Raw genomic sequence first — 20412 nt, forward strand, 5'->3', positions numbered from 1 at the left:
AGCATATGGCTGCAAAGGAATTGACCAAAAGAGAATTTTTTTTAAGATTTCATTTATTGGGGTCCAGTGTGGTAGCCTAGTGGCTAAGGTTCTCCTCTTGCATGTGCCAGGATCCCATATGGGCACCGGCTTATATCCTGGCTGTATCCCAGCTTTTATTCCCTTCCAGCTCCCTGCTTATGAGCTAGAAAAGCAATAGATCCTTGGATCCTGCAATCATGTGGAATACCCAGAAGAAGCTCCTGGCTCCTGGCTTCAGATCAACTCAGCTCTGGCCATTGAGACCACTAGGAGTGAACCAGCAGCTGGAGGATCTTTGTCTCTCCTCTCTGTAAATATAAATTGGAAAGGCAGAGTTACAGAGGGAGAAAGAGAAAGCTGTGTCTTCTAAACTCCTCTACGCTGTGATTGGGGCTGTACCCGTAGATTCACATTGCCCCTTAATTACCCACTAAAGACCCTGCTCCAACCACAGCCTCGTTGGCGATTAGAACAACACGATTGAAGCCACATCTTGTGCGCCGTTTTCTCTCTCAAGCTGACTAAACTGAAGAAACTTATTTGTATAATTTTTTGTCTTTCAGCTCAATGTTGCACTATGATTTCATGTTTTAAGACATTTATCTAATAATTAGCCAAATAACAAACTGTAGTCACATGAGTGGTACCAATGGAAATAATTTACCACACAAAACAGCAGAGTGACAAAATTGTCGCAGGCTGGCTGTGTGAGCAGAAAGGTCGGAGCGAAGAGCATCTTGTAACTGATAGCATGCAAGTTTCTTCAATGTTTGTGTTTTTTTAAAGATTTATTTTATTTTGATTGGAAAGTCAGATACACAGAGAGGGAGACAGTGAGGAAGATCTTCTGTCTGATGGTTCATTCCCCAAGTGGCTGCAATGGCCAGAGCTGAGCCAATCCGAAGGCCAGAAACCAGATGTTCCTCCAGGTCTCCCACATGGATGCAGGGTCCCAAGGCTTTGGGCCGTCCTCGATTGCCCCCCCCCCAGGCCACAAGCAGGAAGCTGGATGGGTAGCAGGGCCGCAGTGATTAGAACCGGCACCCATATGGGATCCCGGCGTGTGTAAGTCAAGGCCTTTAGCCATTTCACTATCATGCCAGGCCCTAATGTTTGCTTTTAAGACTTACTCCAATTTCAGAAACACAAATGCAATTCTTGCATTGGCAACAAATGGAAAGGGGGGGTGGATAAAGAAGCAATAGCTCCATTGTTAAGAGTAAACTTTCCTATAAAATTAAATTAAGCATTTCACAACTGCTCAAAATGAAGTTTTAATAATAAACTTTTAATAATAAATTCATTTTGGTTTTGGTGATGTTTACACAGTTTAGAGGGATGCATACCCATGTAGACCACTGATTGCGGGGGCAGGGAGGGATGAGGAATGGGGGAAAGTAGACAAAGCAACTGCCTCCAATCTCCTTTTTTCTTTTGGTATCTGCGGGAAAGTGGGGAGAGAGAGGGGGAGAGGGCTGCTCCACTAACCCCACCACATCAGTACCCAGGAGTGGGGGAAGGGCACTCGGTGTCATCTCAGTGTCCCCAAAGTGGAGCATGTTCCAAGGACACTGCTTCGGTGGTTTGGGCAGTTCTGAGATACTGCTGATTTTGTTGCTCCAAGGTTGAGGAAATCCTTCCAAGGCCCATTGGCTGACACAGTGCACATTAGAGTCTCAATTCGCCGATGCTCACTGTCAAAGCTTGACCAGGAGAGTTGTCCAATTTCCTCTGCCCTCCGTGGTACTAGACGTCCTCTGCAGCCTCAATGACCTGGGTGTCATATCCCCCATGAGCATCTGGGCACGCTGTCCACTGCACAGGCCTCAGCAACCGCAGAGACCCAGTTCTGACACTTGTATTCCACAGTCAGACCACAGATCTGAGATTTTCACCATGGTTAGCATTCTGAATTCAGTGATCCAGTTGGGGAGGAGACCCAAAAGAAACCTCACCAGAGATTACCCCAACCTGACTCCCGTGCGTGTTAGCCAGTGTGTGATCTGGCACAGTCCATTACATCACTCTACACACACATTGTTGGTTGCAGTCACCTGGTCAGTTCTGCCTCCAGCTGCATGTCATATGCAAAGCAGTGGGTGCTGAAGCCCAGCCTAACCCTGCCAGCCATACGCTCAGTCCCCACACACAGCAGCTGGTAGTGCAACCTAATCAGAGTGGCTTCCAGTAACTCCCACCAGGCTGACTCCCAGCCCAGAATTCCGACTTTCCAGGTGGTTCTACCATCTGGCCTGAAAAGACTTGCCTCTAGTTCCAGCACCTGCTAGCTAATACTGCAGCAAAGCCGAACCAGCCTGCACTTTACTCTGGCTCGTCCATGCACCAGTGGAGATGGTCCCTTAGCCCAGCCTAGCTCTCCCGTAACCCAGTTCACATGCAGGCCTAAAAGGACAGGGCTAATGTTACGATCATATAGTCTCTCTTTTACAGCTTCATAGTTTTGATCAAAGATGATGCTTTATACTTGACTGATGGAAAAAGATGTGACAACATCCAGAAATGAGGCCCGAGGGGCACATTCAGGTCAAGAGCCAAGAGCGAGAGATTGGAATTAAAGAAGGTAAGATTTCGGGCCCAGCATGGTAGCCTAGCACCTAAAGTTCTTGCCTACAACATGCTGGGATTCCATAAGGGTGCCAGTTCTAACCCTGGCAGCCCTGCTTTCCATCCAGCTCCCTGCTTGTGGCCTGGCAAAGCAGTCGAGGATGGCCCCAAAGCCTTGGGATCCTGAACCCACGTGGGAGACCTGGAGGAAGTTCCTGGCTTCGGATCGGCGCAGCTCTGGCTGTTGCAGAGGCTTGGGGAGTGAATCATTGGATGGAAGCCCCACCTCTCTGTCTCTCCTCCTCTCTGTATATCTGACTTTGGAATAAAATATAAATAAATCTTAAAAAACAAAAAAGTAAGATTTCAGCATGAATCTGGAGCCTACAGGCTTGCTTGCCTAAGCTGGACAAGGTTTTTAACCAGTTAGACACACACTTCCTGAGGTTCAATCAACTGTTAATTTGTACTTCAGGTTATGTACCCTTGCACCTGTGCACTAGGCGAAGGAGAAAATGCCTATGGCTGTGGCGAGACGCTGAATGATTCTGTGAAGCTGTGAAAATAAAGGCATCCGTCTAATCCACTCAGGTGTCTCAGGTCTTGACCTTGGGATGTGAAGAAATGCAGGCTGAAACCAGGCAACACAGGGCCGGTCACAGCGGCCTGCTTCTCACCGGCGTGTTCTGGACTTCCGGTGGCTTGCCCATTCTCAGAACACAGGGCCAGGTTGTCCCCCAGCTTCCGGCTCTGCTGTCAGCAATTCCGATGGAAATCCTTTAATAACGGGGCAGAGGGGATGAGAATAGAATTGGAGGGAGGGAACAGGATTTGCTGACAGCAGTGGGTGGAGGGGGAGGGGCAGACAGTAACTCGACATCCTCGGAGCTAAACGACTCCCCTGGGATGGGGCAGGAACTGGAACCATTGTATTCCTTCCTATCACAGCACAATCTAGATGCAGAGTTGGGCACGGCAGAGCCAGCCTCCACAAAGGAGAGTGGAGAGCAGCAGGCCTTTCCGGAAGAAAGGGAGAAGCAAGAAATTTGGGCTGTGCACAATGGTTACAAAGACCGAACAGTTAGTCTGATGGAGCCTCAAGCTAGCCAGGGAAATGCAAAACCCTTTCTTGGCAAGAAGCTGCCATGCTTCAGTAATCAGATCCTTTCACAGGAAAGCAGGTGCTGTGCAGGCAACTGGTCTTACCACGCACGCAGTGCGCACGCGTCAACGGAGGCTGGACAGCCTGCAATACCAGGAACAGTTCTGTCCTACGTGAAGGTGTCATGGCAGTTCAGTAAATGAACACACACTGTCCAGAAACCTTTTGTGAAGCCTCAAAAGCTGTTTGTGAAGTTGTCACAAGTGACACAGCTAAAGCAAGCGCTGGTTCAACTAGCGGATTAGAATCATCATCAACCAGTTACCAGGTGAGACAGCCTCTTCCCGCAGCGCGTGCGCTTCCCACCGAGCTGAGCCCGGCACAGCGGCGTGGCTGGACTCCCGCCATCAACGCGCAGGACACATCGACAAAGTGCAACAGCCCAGCAATGAATCATTTTCTTATACACAACTACAAATTTGGCTCTTTCAAGTAACATGGACAGCAAATAAAAGATGTGCTAGCTCGTTCTTTCTTGGAATAAACATTCAGATAGCATGATGCGTAATGATTTAAAATAACAGTGAGCTGTCTACCACAACCAGAATCTGAATACTTTATCTCATGAAAGATGAATTTTACTTCTTTTTAAAGATGTATTATTTCTTTTATTGGAAAGGCATATTTACAGAGAGAAAGGGATTCATTCCCTCACTCCCCAAATGGCTGCAACAGCTGGAGCTGAGCCAGCCAATCTGAAGGCAGGAGCTGGTGGCTCTTCCAGGTCTGCCATGCGGGTGCAGCGTCCCAAGGCGTTGGGCCGTCTTCCACTGCTTTCGTACGTCACAAACAGGAGCTGGATGGGAAGTGGAGCAGCTGCGACATGAACTGGTGCCCACATGGTACACTGGCACTTGTAGGCAGAGAATTAGGCAGAGAACCATTGTGTAGGCCCCAAGATGTACAAATGCAGTTGCCATCATATATTGGTTATTGTGCTAAACATATAATGCATAAGGCATTTCTCCCCTGGCCTCTGATCCTCCCTCCAAGCCTTTCCACAGACAGGACCAACAGCAAACTAACTGGCAAAGCAGAAATGGAGTCTTGAGACTCTGCCCCCACATCTGTAAGACAAAAGGTGGTCTGGAGCTGCCCACCTTGACTTCATAACAACTTGGCCATGTTATTATTACTGAAACGTATGGAGCAAGTCCCCAAGAGCATCCAAGCTAGTGTACCAACCAAAGGTGTGAGGGCCAGTTGTCAGTACAGGGTAAGGCAAGCTGTCATTCTTTTCTAGTGAAGCTATGCAAAAGTCTTCCAAAGAAGCAACATATCTTTCCTCTCTTGGATAAGGAATTTAATCCTGAATTTTGAGCTAAGGGTCTTATTTCTCCCAAATGTTTAATTTATAGTCTCATTTTTTTCAGGCTTCAGGAAGACTTATAAGTATTTCCTGTTCAGATATAATGCTGAGATATTTCTGAACATTAGACCTCTAGAAATTACCCCCATTTTCTTACAAATCCATAAAGGATGACTTTCGGTTGTCACATAAATTTTTATCTCTACCCCACTGGGTATGAAATTGGGCTGTAAATTCATTCCTCAATTCCATTCCCTCCCGAAATACTTAAACTATGACTGAAAATGAGTCCCACTCAAGGTGTTATGAAACTGATTGTGTTTAGTCATTTCAGAAGCATAAAGTTCAGTTTTACTATCAAGAGAATTATATCAGTGTCATTAATCACAGATAATATAGCTTAATTGTTTTTGAATGTCAGCAGAAATTCAAGACTATATTGAAGTCTTAATAATTAAGCAGAAGTATGCAATATTAATGAAGCCCCATATACTTTGTATGAATTGTTTAACACGGTATGGGCATAAATAACTCCACATCGCAGGATTTCAGTGAGACACAGACTGGGAAGAATACTCAATAGTCAATGAGGGAACAGGGCTGTTTCCTAATCGTAAATAGGTTTGCATCATATAACTGAAAACAACATAAAACCACACATAGGATCATACATAAAAAGCAGTCAGCCAGGCATTGTAGTGGTTACGAAGTCTAGCAAGCCAATGTTACTAATAGCAATAATTCCATTCCTTAATTTTATAAATCTTCTACCTAAAATAGTGATTATTTCACAAGAACTTAAAGCATGTTTTTATTTATTTACTTTCACTTGAAGCGATAAGCAAAGGAGATGTCACATTTTCCAGGACACTCCTTAAATGGCCATCATAGCCGGGGCTGGATCAGGTTGGAGCACAAAGCCAGGAGCTCAGTCCGGATCTTCCACGTGGATGGTAGGGGCCTGCATGAACCAGTAGGACCGTCTAACTCTCATGAGGGGATTGTTGAAAAGGCCTGAATGCACATCATCTCTGCTTCCTCCAACATGAGCTCCCACAGGACGTCATCCGATCCTTTGGACGTGATCTAATCTTCACAAGAAACAGATCTGGCAAGGAGTAGCTTCTCTCTGCCAGCTGCCTGCTGGGGGACTTAGGCCAGGTGGCCTGGGTGCCAGTGGTGCTGGGCAAAGCCCTCAGGCCATCCAGCAGTGCGCTCTGGGGACTTAGAGGTGTGAGGTTCCAGGAATCTGGAATATGGCACATGTGAGAACAAGCAGGGTCCTGATGGTACATGCCCAGGTGAGAAATGACTTGTCTGGGATTTCTATGGACAAGCCCATTCTACCTGCAGGGCTAGAACATAGAACTCACCAGCGAGTGTCAGAAAAGGGGACAGGTACCGTGAGGCTGGGCCACGAAGCTGAGAAATACGTGAGTGATCAGGTCTGGGGTAGAATCTGCAGGACAGTATGTGGGCTCACCCATGTGGAACAGCAATCTCTGCTGGCACATGGTGCTGGGTCTGTGAGCCCCAGGGGTGGGGGATTTGGCGGGGCTTGGGTCACCTGGTCCAGGTGCTGGGGCACAGCTACCTGGTGGGTGTCAGGTCCGTGAACTCCAAGGGCAGGTAGTCTGGGGGTGGGGTGGAGAACTGAGTCTCCTCTGGTACGATAGCAGAGAACGGAGAACAGAACGTATGGACAACTACCCCAGCCAAATGATGACAGCAAATATCTGGGCAGCCAATGGACATTGGAATGGATTCCTTATCTATAGATCGGAAAGATTGACAGCATTTCAGAACTGTGGAATTCACCCGGGCAGAACCCTCGCACCATGCACCACATTGTGACCCTGGGTTGACATCAGGTGGCCTTTCCCCATCCTTGGGTACTGGGATGGTTGGGAGGCTGGCTATGGCCTATCCCCATGTCTCCTCTCTCCCCCAGAAATGGGAAGAAGAAATAGAAAGTTTGAAAACAATGATGACACCCACTTCTCCCTAACCCTACATCCTTTCCACCCTGATGAACTATGTGAACATTGTGCTGTTTCCTGATACCATGGGACATAAAAGAGGTAATATACCAGGGAAAGCTGGAGGAAGATACTGTTTTAGTGCTCAGCATTGTGTCTCCCAGTGGGGAAAAGCAATGTGTTCAAAATAAACCATCATCAAGAACAAGCAAGACAGCTTTGTTAACAAAATAGTTATGAGTATACAAATTTCCTATTTTGAGAATTGATCATTGAAAAGATCAGCAAAATACATCTAATATTAATTTCAGATGGATTCTTTCTCATTAAGTCAAACACAGCAAATAGAAGTAACTGAATTTTTAAAAATTAGCTTATTAATTAATTATAATTTCTGACAATGTGACTATTAATCACATCCCTATAATCACTTACATGTTTTATGTTAGGAAATACCATAGAAGGGGCCTACATTGCGGCATGGCCAGTCGAGCTGTGCCAGCTGCTCCGTTTCCAATACAGCTCCTGTTGGTGCACCTGAGAAAGCCCTGGCAGATGGCCCAAATGCCTGGGTCCTTGCTCCCACATGGAAAAGCTCAAAGAAACTTCTAGCTTCTGGCTTCAGCCTGGCCCTACCCCAGCCAACATTGCTCATCTGGGGAATGAACCAGCAGGTGGAAAATTCTTTATCTCTCTTCCTTTCTCTATAACTCTGCCTTTCAAATAAATAAAGATTTTTTTTTAATTACAAAAAATAGCCCCCCCATGGAAAAAAAAAATCCTAAGATTAAAAAGCTCAGAGTAAATGTGTATTGAATAATGCATGTATTCTTTTTGTGGCCACATCCACTGCTCAATCCTGTCACTTTACATTAACGACCCAAAACTTTGTATTTCCTAATCATGGTGATTAAACTTTGGTTATTTTCAGATAAGCTTTTCATGGCTAATTCGCATTTCTTTGAAAATAAGGTAATGAACAAATGTTATTTTTAATTGAAAAACCGTCCCTCAAAATAGTGTTACACTCAATTGCAATTAAGTATTTGTGAAACGATAATGATCTTTTTAAGTTTCAATGATCTTATCTGTTTCATGGAACTGGATTTTCCACTTGGAAGTATTTTTCAGTTTGGACAGGGAATTCTATTGTGTTAAGTGTTTATTTTACCACAGAAAAGCACACCTCTCACTTGGAAATTGATAGCCTGTTTGCAAAGCTGCATTCAGAGAACACATGGTGAAACCAGAGCCAGTCTTGTGGAGCTCGGCACAGGCTCCAGCGCGCTGTTCCAAGGCGTCGTTGTTGTTCGTGTTAATGAGCTGTCCTTACAGGGATGCTTTTCCTCTCCCATAATGCACCTGACTCCATGACACTTCCAAGATTTCCAAAAGAGGGCACAGCAGGGGGAGGCACTCAAGCCCTGACGGAGGAGTAGGAATCTCATAAAATCCAGTTCAATGCCTCCTTGAGCATATTGATTTCTTGTCACCTTTATCTGTTTCCATCTTTTGAGTTCTTTCCAGTCAGGGGCCTCCACTAGAATGAAACCCGGTGTCAAGTGCAGCTGAGAAACACTCGTGGCTCATCATTTGGTCCACAAACCTCACATAGACGAGGTAGGGACGGAGAGGGAAGTACTGGCAGTGGAAGGATCCAGCTCCCAGACTCACTCACTCTCTCCCCTTCTCCCATCAAACGTCAGCGGAAAAATTAGAGAAAAAGCAAAAACCCAGCAGCACCAGCCAGAGCATGAGTCCTTAACAGAGCAGCGGAAGGGTCCGCAGTAAGTGCACTGGGTTACCTCTGGGTGACCGGGCCTGCAGAGATCCCCTCACAGACGGCCTGACTCGGGATGGCTTCACATTCACTCCCCTGTGTGTCTCTGTGACAACGGCCCTCCCTCGGAAGGAATTCCTCAAAGAGGGAGCCTGGCTCACCTGCCAAGACTGCACTGGGGCAGTCATCTCAATCCTAGAATGTGGCCCCGTATCACTGCAAGGGAACCACTGTGTAGCACATTTAACTAAATCTCTTTGAGTTGGGTTGAAACCATGCCATCTGGGCACGTTAAATAGCCTCCTGCTGTTAGTTCACAGAAAGCAACACTGAGTCAGAGGTCAAACTCCCTTGGAAGGTACAATCAGAAAGTGAGGGAGGTATCGGGCAAAGTACTGTTCCTATTTGGACATGTATAGACGCCTTGGCTGTTTGCAAAAATTGTTCTTTAATGGGAGTGAGCAAGAAATTATTCTTTCTCCACCACAGCTTTATCTAATTGCTTACACAACAAGCATCTCGTCCATCATTGGTAAGAATTTCTAATTAGGAAAAAGTGAGTGTGCATCCTGCATACTTTTCAAAGGTGTGCCTCTGTTGGTGGAGACCATTTGGGTGTGGTGGAGCCCACAGTCAGCTGCAAGTTTCAGGCTTGTGAAAACAAAGGCACCACACAATGGCGAACTCACAAATGGACGTGGGGCTGATACTAACAGATTCGGATTACAGTCAGAAACACACGACAGAGAGCAATCATCCGGGGGTTTGGAGCTAATTCTTTTTGAAAAGACAGATTTGGTTCCTGTTGAACAACAGCATGTCAGTGAGCACAGATGGGTAGGGCCCCACAATGCACCAGCCAACCTGACAGGCATATGGAATTCCAAATAATACCACTGCTAGACAAACGACGTGGCTTGCCAATCTGGCGCGCAAACCTCATGGAATCTGGCTGCTCACTGTAAGAGGAACTGCCCTATTTGCCTTTCCCATCAGCAGAAACAAAAGGTCTACACAGCATTAAAAGCGGGGGTTATAAGTAAAATACTCGGTGCTTTATAACTGTTTTCTCAAAATTATTTTTCTCAGTTGGAGTACAATAGTAAGGCCGGGAGCTAAGTCATGGCATTCCTGCCTTGTCACACTAGCAAAAAGGAACTTCTCAAACGAACATCACAGGAACAGACAGAAAATGCTTTGGTAAAAAACGTGACATTTTTGGAGAAGCAATGGAATTTTTTAGTGATTGGAAACAGAAGCAGCAGGCACTTGGAAACACAATACTGTTTTTTGTTGTTGTTGAATGGAAAAAAAATACTTTCAAACATATTGCAGGGTATCTATAGAAAAATCAGTGGACAGGAAGCTAGCCTCTAAAGTGATGAAAAGAAGACAAAAACATAAGAAACTTTATTTACATGGAAGATGTAAATATTTTTAAAATCTGTAGCAAATAAATAGGCTGAGATAGAAAATGTGTTGAGTAATAAAACTTAAAAATGAAATAAAAATGTTAAGCTGATAAAGTCATCAGCGTTTGTTTTTGCAAACATTCTGCAATGTGCGTGTCTGCGTGTGTGATAAACAAAACGTGTGACAGCTTCAGTAAGGGAGTGCGTAGACCTCGGAAAGCCAGGAGGCCCTGTGCGCAGTCCGCCTATCGGATCACGACTGAATGCTGACGCAACTATCGCTATTTCCTGGATGTTCGCAGCACTCTACAAACAAATATCCAGACACCTTTTATGCCAAAGATGCAGGAAGTGGAAAAAACAGAGGAAAAGACTATACCTGCCATTTCTCTCGTGCGTTTCTGACTTCTGCCAGCCGCGTGCTAGAAAAAAATCTGCAGAGCTACTTCCATTTGGCCATGCAAGCTCGGCTGAAATTTTAACCGCAATATCCCAATGTTGGGTGTGATAGTGACGAAATGGATATTGTCCAGCTGTGCATCGATTATACCGGGAAGCGTTTCTGAAGATCTTCACGAAGTTATACAAGCTCGGGGGTGGAGGGAAGCAGAGAATTGCAAAAATCGAAAATTTAAAGTCCACCACGCTTTCCTTTCCTCATAAACCATTACCTAGGGATAACTCTGCTAACAGTGCATACAAGGTCCCTCCCAAAATAAAATCTCAATGGATTGTGTTTGGAGCTAAGCTCAGTCTAAGTTACGTTCCTATAACCAGTTAACTGGAACTGGATGATGATTTAAAGGGGAGACTCATTCAGTTCGCAGTTTCGGAAGCTGAAGGCCCAACATGGGGCAGCCACACCTGCTGGGCTTCTGTGCGTGACTGAAAAGCACGAGTGTGCTCAGCACAACACCTACAGGCGACTTTCGCTTTACGACGCGTCATGGATGACTTTGTCCAGTCAGAACTCGCTCTCATGGGAGATGCATTGTCTACACGAAACAGTTCTACTGCCCTGACCCAAACACCTCCCGTCTGGCCCCGTTTCCCAACACTGTTGCTTTGAGGAGTTGAGCTTACACATGGGCCTTGTTGGAGATCAACCATATTAAAAGCACTGTACTGATCTATTTGCCTCTTACAAGCAGTGCGCGTAGTGGTGTCAGCCACAAAACAGAAGGGTATTCCTAGTGGAACCTGTGGCATCGTAACAAGGCTGCGACCCTCAGAAACAGGGGACAAAAAGCAGTTGGCCATGTCAGCTGTTTTCCATGTAGGATGGCGCACAGGAGACTTCCTGGTACACTGGCTCATGCTGACTGCACCCCTTGGACTGATGGCCAAAGCTGCCTAAACTCAACTGGCTAAACTGAGCTTGACCCGCGGCACCAGCCGGAGGGACTTGGGCTTGATGGAGTCTGCTGAGGCCTGGCGAGCAGCCCCGTCCTCCCGCCGACTTTAACAAAGAGCACAGGGGAGGCATGTGGATGCAGAGTTGTGCACACAGTCTTAAACAGCCTCACTCACTGTGCAGATCACTGTTCTGCGGTTACAACACTTTCTGACTCCGCACTTAATCTGCAGCGAGGACTCCAGAGCTTTATCCAGGGAGTAAATTAAAGTGCAGGACTCTGGACAAGAGGGTTCTGGCACACTCGGCAGCTCATTGGGAAGGGTTTGGGCAGCAAACAAATGGTGCATTGCCCCCCAATACTGAAAAGAAAGGACTGACCAATGGTTGTCACTGTAGACAGCGTGTCCTCCAATTGGTTCCTGAGTGCACAGGCAGCCACACACTCCTTTTTAGAGACACTGATCATCCAAAAAGGAGGAAACTCCAAGACCAATCTGTGTCACAGAAAGCTTTCACAATACTCCTGCAAGAGCAAGCATCGGCTGAATACTCGAAGCTTCCAAATCTCCCAGAGCCTTGTTTAAAAATAGGAACAGCCCATTAGGGATCACTGAGCATTTGAAGGAAGGCAGATATGAAAAACAAAGTGACATAAGAAAGGAGCTTGCTGGTACAGAAAGCTCAGGAAGCAGAAGGAACTATATATAGATGGATATAGACACAGATATAGATGCGCCTGAAGTTATAAGAGAGTATATTTCCTCCGTGAAACAAGAATTAATCTTACATAAAGAGGGAGCATTCAGAGACCAAAATCAGTTCTGGGAATGTAATATTATGATAGCATAAAAAAAAACAACATGTAAAAGAAGGTTTGGGACATGAAGCTGAGGATGTTTCAGAAAATTCAACGTAAAGTCAAAGAGATAGAAAATAAGAGAAAAGCACTACAAAAATAAAGGAGGGAGAAGTTAAAAATTCCATTGTTAGCAAACAGGGCCTGGAGAGAAAGAAGGAGCTATGATACTAAGACAGTCCCCCAAATCAAAAGGTAAGAGTTTTTGCAGTTTCCTCATCAGTGGCTCAGCACAAGGAATGGAAAGGATCCAAAATCAAAGAATATCTGCATGAAATTTCAGAACAATAGGCATAAAAATGTGCTAACTATTTCTACAAGGGAAAAACCAGCCATGTTTGTTGTAGAAAGGGAAAATTGAATAGTTTGCCCAAATGGGGCTAAGCCCATTGAGGTGTTGGGAACATTTCCAACCCAGAAACACGAAGTTAGGAGACCAGCATGGTGACTCCGTTGGCCAAGCCTCCACGTGCAAGCCCTGTCATCCCATATGGGCGCCGGTTCATGTTCCAACTGCTCCACTTCCCATACAGCTCCCTGCTTGTGGCCTGGGGAAGTAGTAGAGGGTACCTCAAGGTCTCAGGACCCTGCACCTTCACGGAAGACCTGGAAGAGGCTCCTGGCTTCAGGCTTCGGATCAGCTTAGCTCTGCCTGTTGAGATCATTTCGGGAGTAAACCAGGAGATGAAAGCTTCTCTGTCTCTGTCCATCTATCTATCCAATAAAAAGAAATGAATCTTTTAAAAAATGCAAAGTTAGTAGGAAACTCAATTAGGCCTGAAAGGAAGTAAATGCATGTCCAGGTTTTTTTCATAACAAGGTTTGTCATCATAAACACCTGTGTGACTCAAGATTGCCTTTGCTGGGTGGCAGGCATGTTGGTGCTGAAGCACAGGTTTCTAGAGATGCTTTATACCTCCAAGTTACTTATTTGTTTGTTTGTTTTCATTTCATTTATTCCAGAAGCAGAAGAAAGAAACAGACACACAGACAGGGAATCTTCTGTCTGCTGGTTTGCTCTTAAAAATGCCTATACAGGGCCCGGCGCGGTGGCGCAAGTGGTTAAAGGTCCTCGCCTTGCACGCCCGGGATCCCATATGGGCGCCGGTTCTAATCCCGGCAGCCCCGCTTCCCTTCCAGCTCCCTGCCTGTGGCCTGGGAAAGCAGTCGAGGACTGCCCAAAGCCTTGGGACCCTGCACCCGCGTGGGAGACCCGGAAGAGGCTCCTGGCTTCGGATCGGCATAGTATCGCCCGTTGCGCTCACTTGGGGAGTGAATCATCGGACGGAAGATCTTCCTCTCTGTCTTTCCTCTCTGTATATCCGCCTTTCCAATAAAAAAAAAAAAATGCCTATACAACAACCAGTACTGTGCCTGCCTGAGGCTTGGAGCCAGAACTCCACCAAGGACCCCTAGGGACTGGAGCCATCACTTGCTGTCTCCGACAGTGTGCCTTCGTAGGAAGCTAGATTTGGAAGTGGAGTCGGGACTCAAGATCAGCTGCTCAGATAAGGACTTGGGCCAGCCCTCAAACGCTTTCTTGTATTCAGAATGGTGACCATTTAGCCAATTCTCCGTATTTTGTTTCTGACAGTGTGTTTGGTTTTGTTTTTGTTTGTAGACCTAGACTACTGTTCTAATTTGTTTTTTTGTTAGATTTCTGTTTCTGATTTTCTTTTCTATTTCCATTTTACTGCATTCATCCTTCGAATGCATGAGCTCCAGGTAGTCCATTCCCTAAGCATGGTTTAGGGAACTTTTTACTGTTAAGTGGCTTTCAAGAGGCTCCCAATACTCAGTGGTTAATAGATACATGCAGGCTGCTCTTCCAGGTGCCATGTGGAGCATGAAAGCAAAAGCGCCAGGTCCTGAGAAGAGCAAGTAGATAAAACCCAGAGCAATAGTCTTGTTCTAGTGTTTTCCAATGGGTTATAGATAGCTTGAAGCTTCCCAAAGTTTAGTATCTGTACTGTAGCCATTGGTTAACAGCTCTGGTTGCTAGTTAAAATAATGTAGGCAACTTCTAGAATATTTCGATGCTGGGACCTACTCAGGCAGACAGAAAATTGGAACCTCTGAAGGTTTAGGCCACACTATGCAGCAAGTGGTCAGTGTTCTGATGACTCCATGTTGAAAGCAGCAGCACCCCAGAGGATGGTCCTTATTGGTTACAACTTTAGTTCTGGTCAAATTACAGACTGTAACACAGAAAGAATATTTGATACTGTCCCAAAGAACTTTGTTGGAGGGAAATGGTTGGTTAGAGTGAGTGGGAGATGAGATGTTGGAGCTAAAGGCTGAGTTGATAGGAAGAATGAAAAGGAACTTACACCTGCTGCAAAATTCACTCTTTCCTGAAGCTCCCAAAAGGAGCTGTCCTGCCAACCTTGACCTTAGCCCAGTGAAACCCATTTCGAGTTTCTGACATGAAGAGCTGCAAGAGAATACATTTGTGCTATTTTTAAGCCCCCCTTTGTATAATTTGTTCCCCTGAAGTCAAGGAAAAGTGAAAGTCAGGACGATGAGCCACAGGCCGGTCAGGTGCACAGCCTTTTTTGAGCTTTATTTATCACCCTTTCCTTTGCTTCCAAGGCAGGAGATGAACTGATAGAAAGAATAATTATTTCAAGGAAGAAGGAAGTTTGAGTTAATTATACAAGTACTTTAAACAAGCTTTTAAAATAAAAATAATCTTTTAAAAAGATTACTTAGATAAGGCTACTTATATTTCATACAGAAATTTGCTGACCCAATTCCTATCATTACTTCGCAATTATCACTTATAGTTTTAGAAGTTGTTCATAGTAATAACAGAAATGTTTGCTGATAACAGACAGGTACATGTTTGACCCTGTGTGTAGATGTGCAAATGTGTGTTTGTGTACTGTTAGTACTCCTACGTTACTTAGGACATTGTTGTGCTGACACAAAATCATTTCTCTGAATTTCAAATTTAATGAGATCTCTGATAATGTATCCAACAACTCTGGTTGCATAACCCCTTAACATACGAGCAATCCTGTCTTTGTTTTGGAGCACTGATGAAAATCACATCAAAGAAAAAACACTGTAAAGTAAGGATCACTTTAATCTTACTAAACATAAACTTTCAGTTGACTAGAAATCATTATTCCTGTTATCAGATAGACACCAGTGTATGGCAGTCAATTAAAATGCAAATTGGGACTATTTTTTCTGTTGAACATACTTCTGAGACAAAGAAAACTCATGAATAAGTGATTAATGTTGAAAAATGATATGTGCATTTTAATGATGCTATTAGACAAGTAAATCAGTAAAATTCGAAGCAGGAAAAGGAACAAATGGCTTTATAATTATAGGGCGCTGTATGGATTCTGTAGCAGCACGCCAGCTCCTCAGGGGGATGTGGCGCACAGGGCTGCTTCTAGGAAGTATTGGGGCACACGTAATCCCATTATGTGCTTCCTTGCCTTCCTAGCCATCAATTTTGTCCAGCTGAGATCTGGTTAAATAAATTCTCAAGGATCCCTGGAGGAAAAAGAAAGGTCACCAGAGGCCAGAGGGGAAATGCTTTTCTCTTTTGCTTTAGAAATTTGGGAAGAGAATCTGGAGTGAGGGCGTGCGCTGTGCAATTAGCCATAACCAGTGTAGAAGAATAATCTCTTCATTTCCTCCTGCATTTCTTTGCCATGGGTCGCTTTGAGACAAATGATTGAGACCACCTACAGTGCATGAAGGAAATGCTTCAAACGTAAAATCAAAAAACTAAGGAAATGTAGCCAACTGTAACTTGTAACTGAGATGTCACAGTTGCAATAGCTGACAGATTTTAGGGTACATGAGATCAGTCATTTGGTACTTAAGAATAACAGCCATATTGGGACTCTCAACAATGCCCAAAAGAATCATCTGTAGGATGTGAACTGCATTTTTCACATGCCCTTTTTAACTCAGCATCTTAATCATCTATCTTTTTGCTCTAACAGCCTGATCACAAACAAGGCAGCACGTGGCAGCCCTGTATCTGGAGCATGCCTCTTTGAACACAGCCCTACTTCTGCCCCTTCCTTCTAACTTACCAGCAACAATGCTGAGAATTTAGCATCTCTCCTCAGTACCATTTACTCATTGCTGCTCACCACAGAAAGGAACTTTGTGCTGGTCTGTGAATCTATAGGACTGCCACCTAGTAAATTACATGCAAATTTGGTTCTTATTAAATCTTATTAGGCTTCAATAATCAATTGCTCACCAGTCTTCAAGTCTAAGAGTTAATCCTACATATAAGTGGTCTTATAGCGATGCAAACAAAACATTCCTTCCTCCCATTGACACAGCCAATGTAAAAGATGAATAAATTGAGGAGAAAACAAAGCATATAAAAAACGAAGCTTGGGCCCCAGAAAGTAGCCTAGTAGCTAAAGTCCTTGCCTTGTGTGCGACAGCATCCCGGATGGGCGCATGTTCATACCCCTGCTGCACCACCTCCCTTCCAGCTCCCTGCCTGTGGCCTGGGAAAGCAACTGATGATGGCCCAAAGCATTGGGATCCTGCACCCATGTGGGAGACCCGGAAGAGGCTCCTGGCTCCTGGTTTTGGATTGACTCAGTTTGGCCATTGTGGTCACCTGGGGAGTGAATCAGTGGATGGAAGGTCTTTCTGTCTCCTTCTCTCTGTAAATCTGCCTTTCCAATAAAAATAAAATGAATCTTAAAGGAGAAAAAGAGTGAAAATTATTTTTTTAAAGCCTGCATGTAATTACAACCAGTAATGGGGTCACACATGAGTGCAGTGTCATTGCAGTGGATTCCACTGGGGTCCTAAAGCTGTAGTTCTATAGCAATGGTATTTCTATGTGCCATCTACCTGTTAGACCCCGTGTAGATTATATCACCCAAATGACATTATTTTTCTTGCTATTTAAAAAAAACAGTTTTATTGAAAACTTGAAATTGTTTTTACCCAAACTAAAGTCAGATGATGAAAGTTTCTCTGGCATGCTCCCCCCCTTGAGAGAGAGAAGACCAAGCAGAGTTGTAGGGTAAGACTGAGGTCTTCGTGCCCCAGAGAAGATTGGCAGCACAAAGATTTCTCAGTTCCTCGCTGGGACTAGTATTCTGCACAAGTACTCATGGATTTTGTGTTTGTTTTGCTTCATTGGCTTTATTTCTGACAGTGTTTGCTTACTGTTTCATTGCAATGCTGTATCTGTTCGGATGCCCTTTTCACCTTTACAAGTCCTTTAGCCGTCTTAGAATCCCTATAAATAAGTCATTTCTCTTCTTCATGGCTTTCCAACACAATTTCCTGAAGCCCATTATTCAATGAAGAAGTGCTGCATTTTTTAACATCATGCACTTTAATATTGACTTGACACTAATTAGTCTATTTTTTCCTGGCAAATAGATTTGGATAGATATATCCTACAAAATTTACATGGACACTTTAAACATGAGTGAACTACAAAAATTTAACCTGAAAATGTCGCTAGCAAGGTAACTCCTTCCCAATCTTCTCATTCACCTTTTCATACTTTTGTCAATTTTTCAATTATTTATTTTTTGAAACTCAAGTTTGAGACAGTAGTATGTGTGTGTATGTATATACGCACATAAGATTTATTTGTTTTACTTGAAATTCAGAATTACAGAGAGAGAGGAAGAAATGGAAACAGATTTTCCATCCCTGATTTATTCCCCAAGTGGCTGCAACAGGCAGAGATGAGCTGATCTGAGGCTGGGAGCCAGAGGCTTCTCCCAGGTCTTCCACATTGGTATAGAGGCCGAAGGCCTTGGGCTGTCCTCCACTGCTTTCCCAGGTTATGATCGGGGAGCTGGATTGGAAGTGGGATAGCTAGGACTTGAACCAGCACTCACATAGGATGCTGGAGCTGCAGGCACAACATTAACCTGCTACGCCACCATGCCAGCACCCAGATTGTCAGATTAATGATGGTTTAACGATGAGTTCATATAAGGAAGAGACAGCAAGATCACTCTGCTGCAGGTGCTTCCCAACCTCAAGATTAACACAAAGTAAGTCTACTGGAACCTAACAAATGTATACTTAAAATCAGCAGATAAAATTTCAAAATAAATCCTACAAAGCTGGTGAAAACTCATCCACCTCAGCCAAGTGTTGGCAGTGAAAATCTGGGTAAACGAAGACTCTAAAGTGGATTATGTCAGCCAGTAGATTCTGGAGAGATTTCACCATGCTTGGAATGGTGAAATTGGCAGCAATTCAGAACTGTTGAACTCTCAAAACAACTTGAGCAGTTCCCTTGAAGCATGCCCCATGTCGGGGACCCTGGGATGGGTGGGATGCTGGGTGGGGTTTCTCCCTTTATCTCCCCCCTCACCCCAGATACAGAAAAAAGAGAGAGAGGATATGAAAACAATGGTCTTACCCACTTTCCTGTAGCCCTTGACCCTTTGAACCCTAATCAACTATGTAAAGATTATCAAAATAAAATAATAATTTTTTTTAAAAAGATCAGTATCAAGAAATCACTGGTGAATTGAACTAAGGTTTTCCTGCTGCCAGGGTTTTTATGCTAGCTATAAATCTCAGAGACATCATTTTCTCATCCAACACATAAATAAATTTGATCAGCACAAGGCCAACGACAGAGCATGGCTTAGATTATGATCATTCATCCAGGGCTGAATCTATCAAACAGTCCTTGCCACCAGCTAACAGTTCTCCATCTAATTCTCAAAGACATGGCAGGAGAGATCTTGTCAGTTGCACTGAGGAATGCAAATGCCCTCGGATTCATAAGACCCTGTAGTTACCCCTCTAGCTACACTGAAAAGGAAGGTGTGTGTGACCTCACAAGCCGTGTGTGAAATCGGGCTGCTGCTCGCGATCCTGGCTTCCGCTGCAAGAGGCCCACCAATAGCTGAGGACCAAACAGCTCATTTGTCAAGGTAGCAAGAGCAACTGACTTGAAAAAGTGAAAATTAAATAAACCCTTTTAGGGTGAATTACCTTAAAATTCAGGTGAAATGTTGGGCTGTGATCCTGGCTTATATTAAAATTTCCTCTAAACTTTGACCACGGCTAAAATTTATAAAAGCATGAAAATACAACAAATAGCAATAAATTTGTTTTCCATTTTCATTTCTCCACTAAAGAAAGCCTGCATGTTTTCTTTTTTATACATATTTTGAACAAATTGGCATCATTTTAAAGGATTTATACGTTTTTTTAAAGATTTATTTTATTTTAATTGCAAAGTCAGATATACAGAGAGGAGGAAAGACAGGAAGAGCTTCCTTCACTCCCCAAGTGAGCCGCAACGGCCGGTGCTGCGCTGATCCGAAGCTGGGAACCAGGAACTTCCTCCAGGTCTCCCAAGTGGGTGCAGGGTCCCTAGGCTTTGGGCCATCCTTCACTGCTTTCCCAGGCCACAAGCAGGGAGCTGGATGGGAAGTGGAGCTGCCAGGATTAAAACCGGCGCCCATATGAGACCCCGGTACATTCAGGGCGAGGACTTAAGCCACTAGGCCACCGTGCTGGGACCTGTACATTTTTTTTTAAAGACTAAGATGTTCAACTTAGTAATATACTCCAAAGCTGCATCTAAAATGTTGTCATCATTTGTAACATTGGCTCTGAGGCTCCTGCCATAGATGCTTCTGTTCCTGGCTTTGTGCGCTGTTTGACAAGTCTGCAGATCTATGAGCACCGTGGAGGGGGCGTCTATGGACAGAGTCCTCACGGAGGGATAGTCACATCAGAGACTGTCCTACACAGAGATGAGTGAGTCTGTTAAAACCTAGCAGTGCAGTTAGATCCTGGAGGAAAATTCCATGCAAAGTAAGTCTGCACAGCATTTACTCATAAAGCATGAGGAGTCAGATGACTACTTTTTGTGTAAAATTAGAACACTAAAGAAGTGTTTCTGACAGTATGTTTTGCTAGACCTAAAACACTACCATCCTTGTCTTTGGATTCATGTAGCAGAGCCAGTCTAGCACAATC

Source organism: Ochotona curzoniae, unplaced genomic scaffold, assembly GCF_017591425.1.
Source record: "Ochotona curzoniae isolate NIBS_2020 unplaced genomic scaffold, NIBS_Ocur_1.0 contig_43, whole genome shotgun sequence".
Classification (NCBI taxonomy): domain Eukaryota; kingdom Metazoa; phylum Chordata; class Mammalia; order Lagomorpha; family Ochotonidae; genus Ochotona; species Ochotona curzoniae.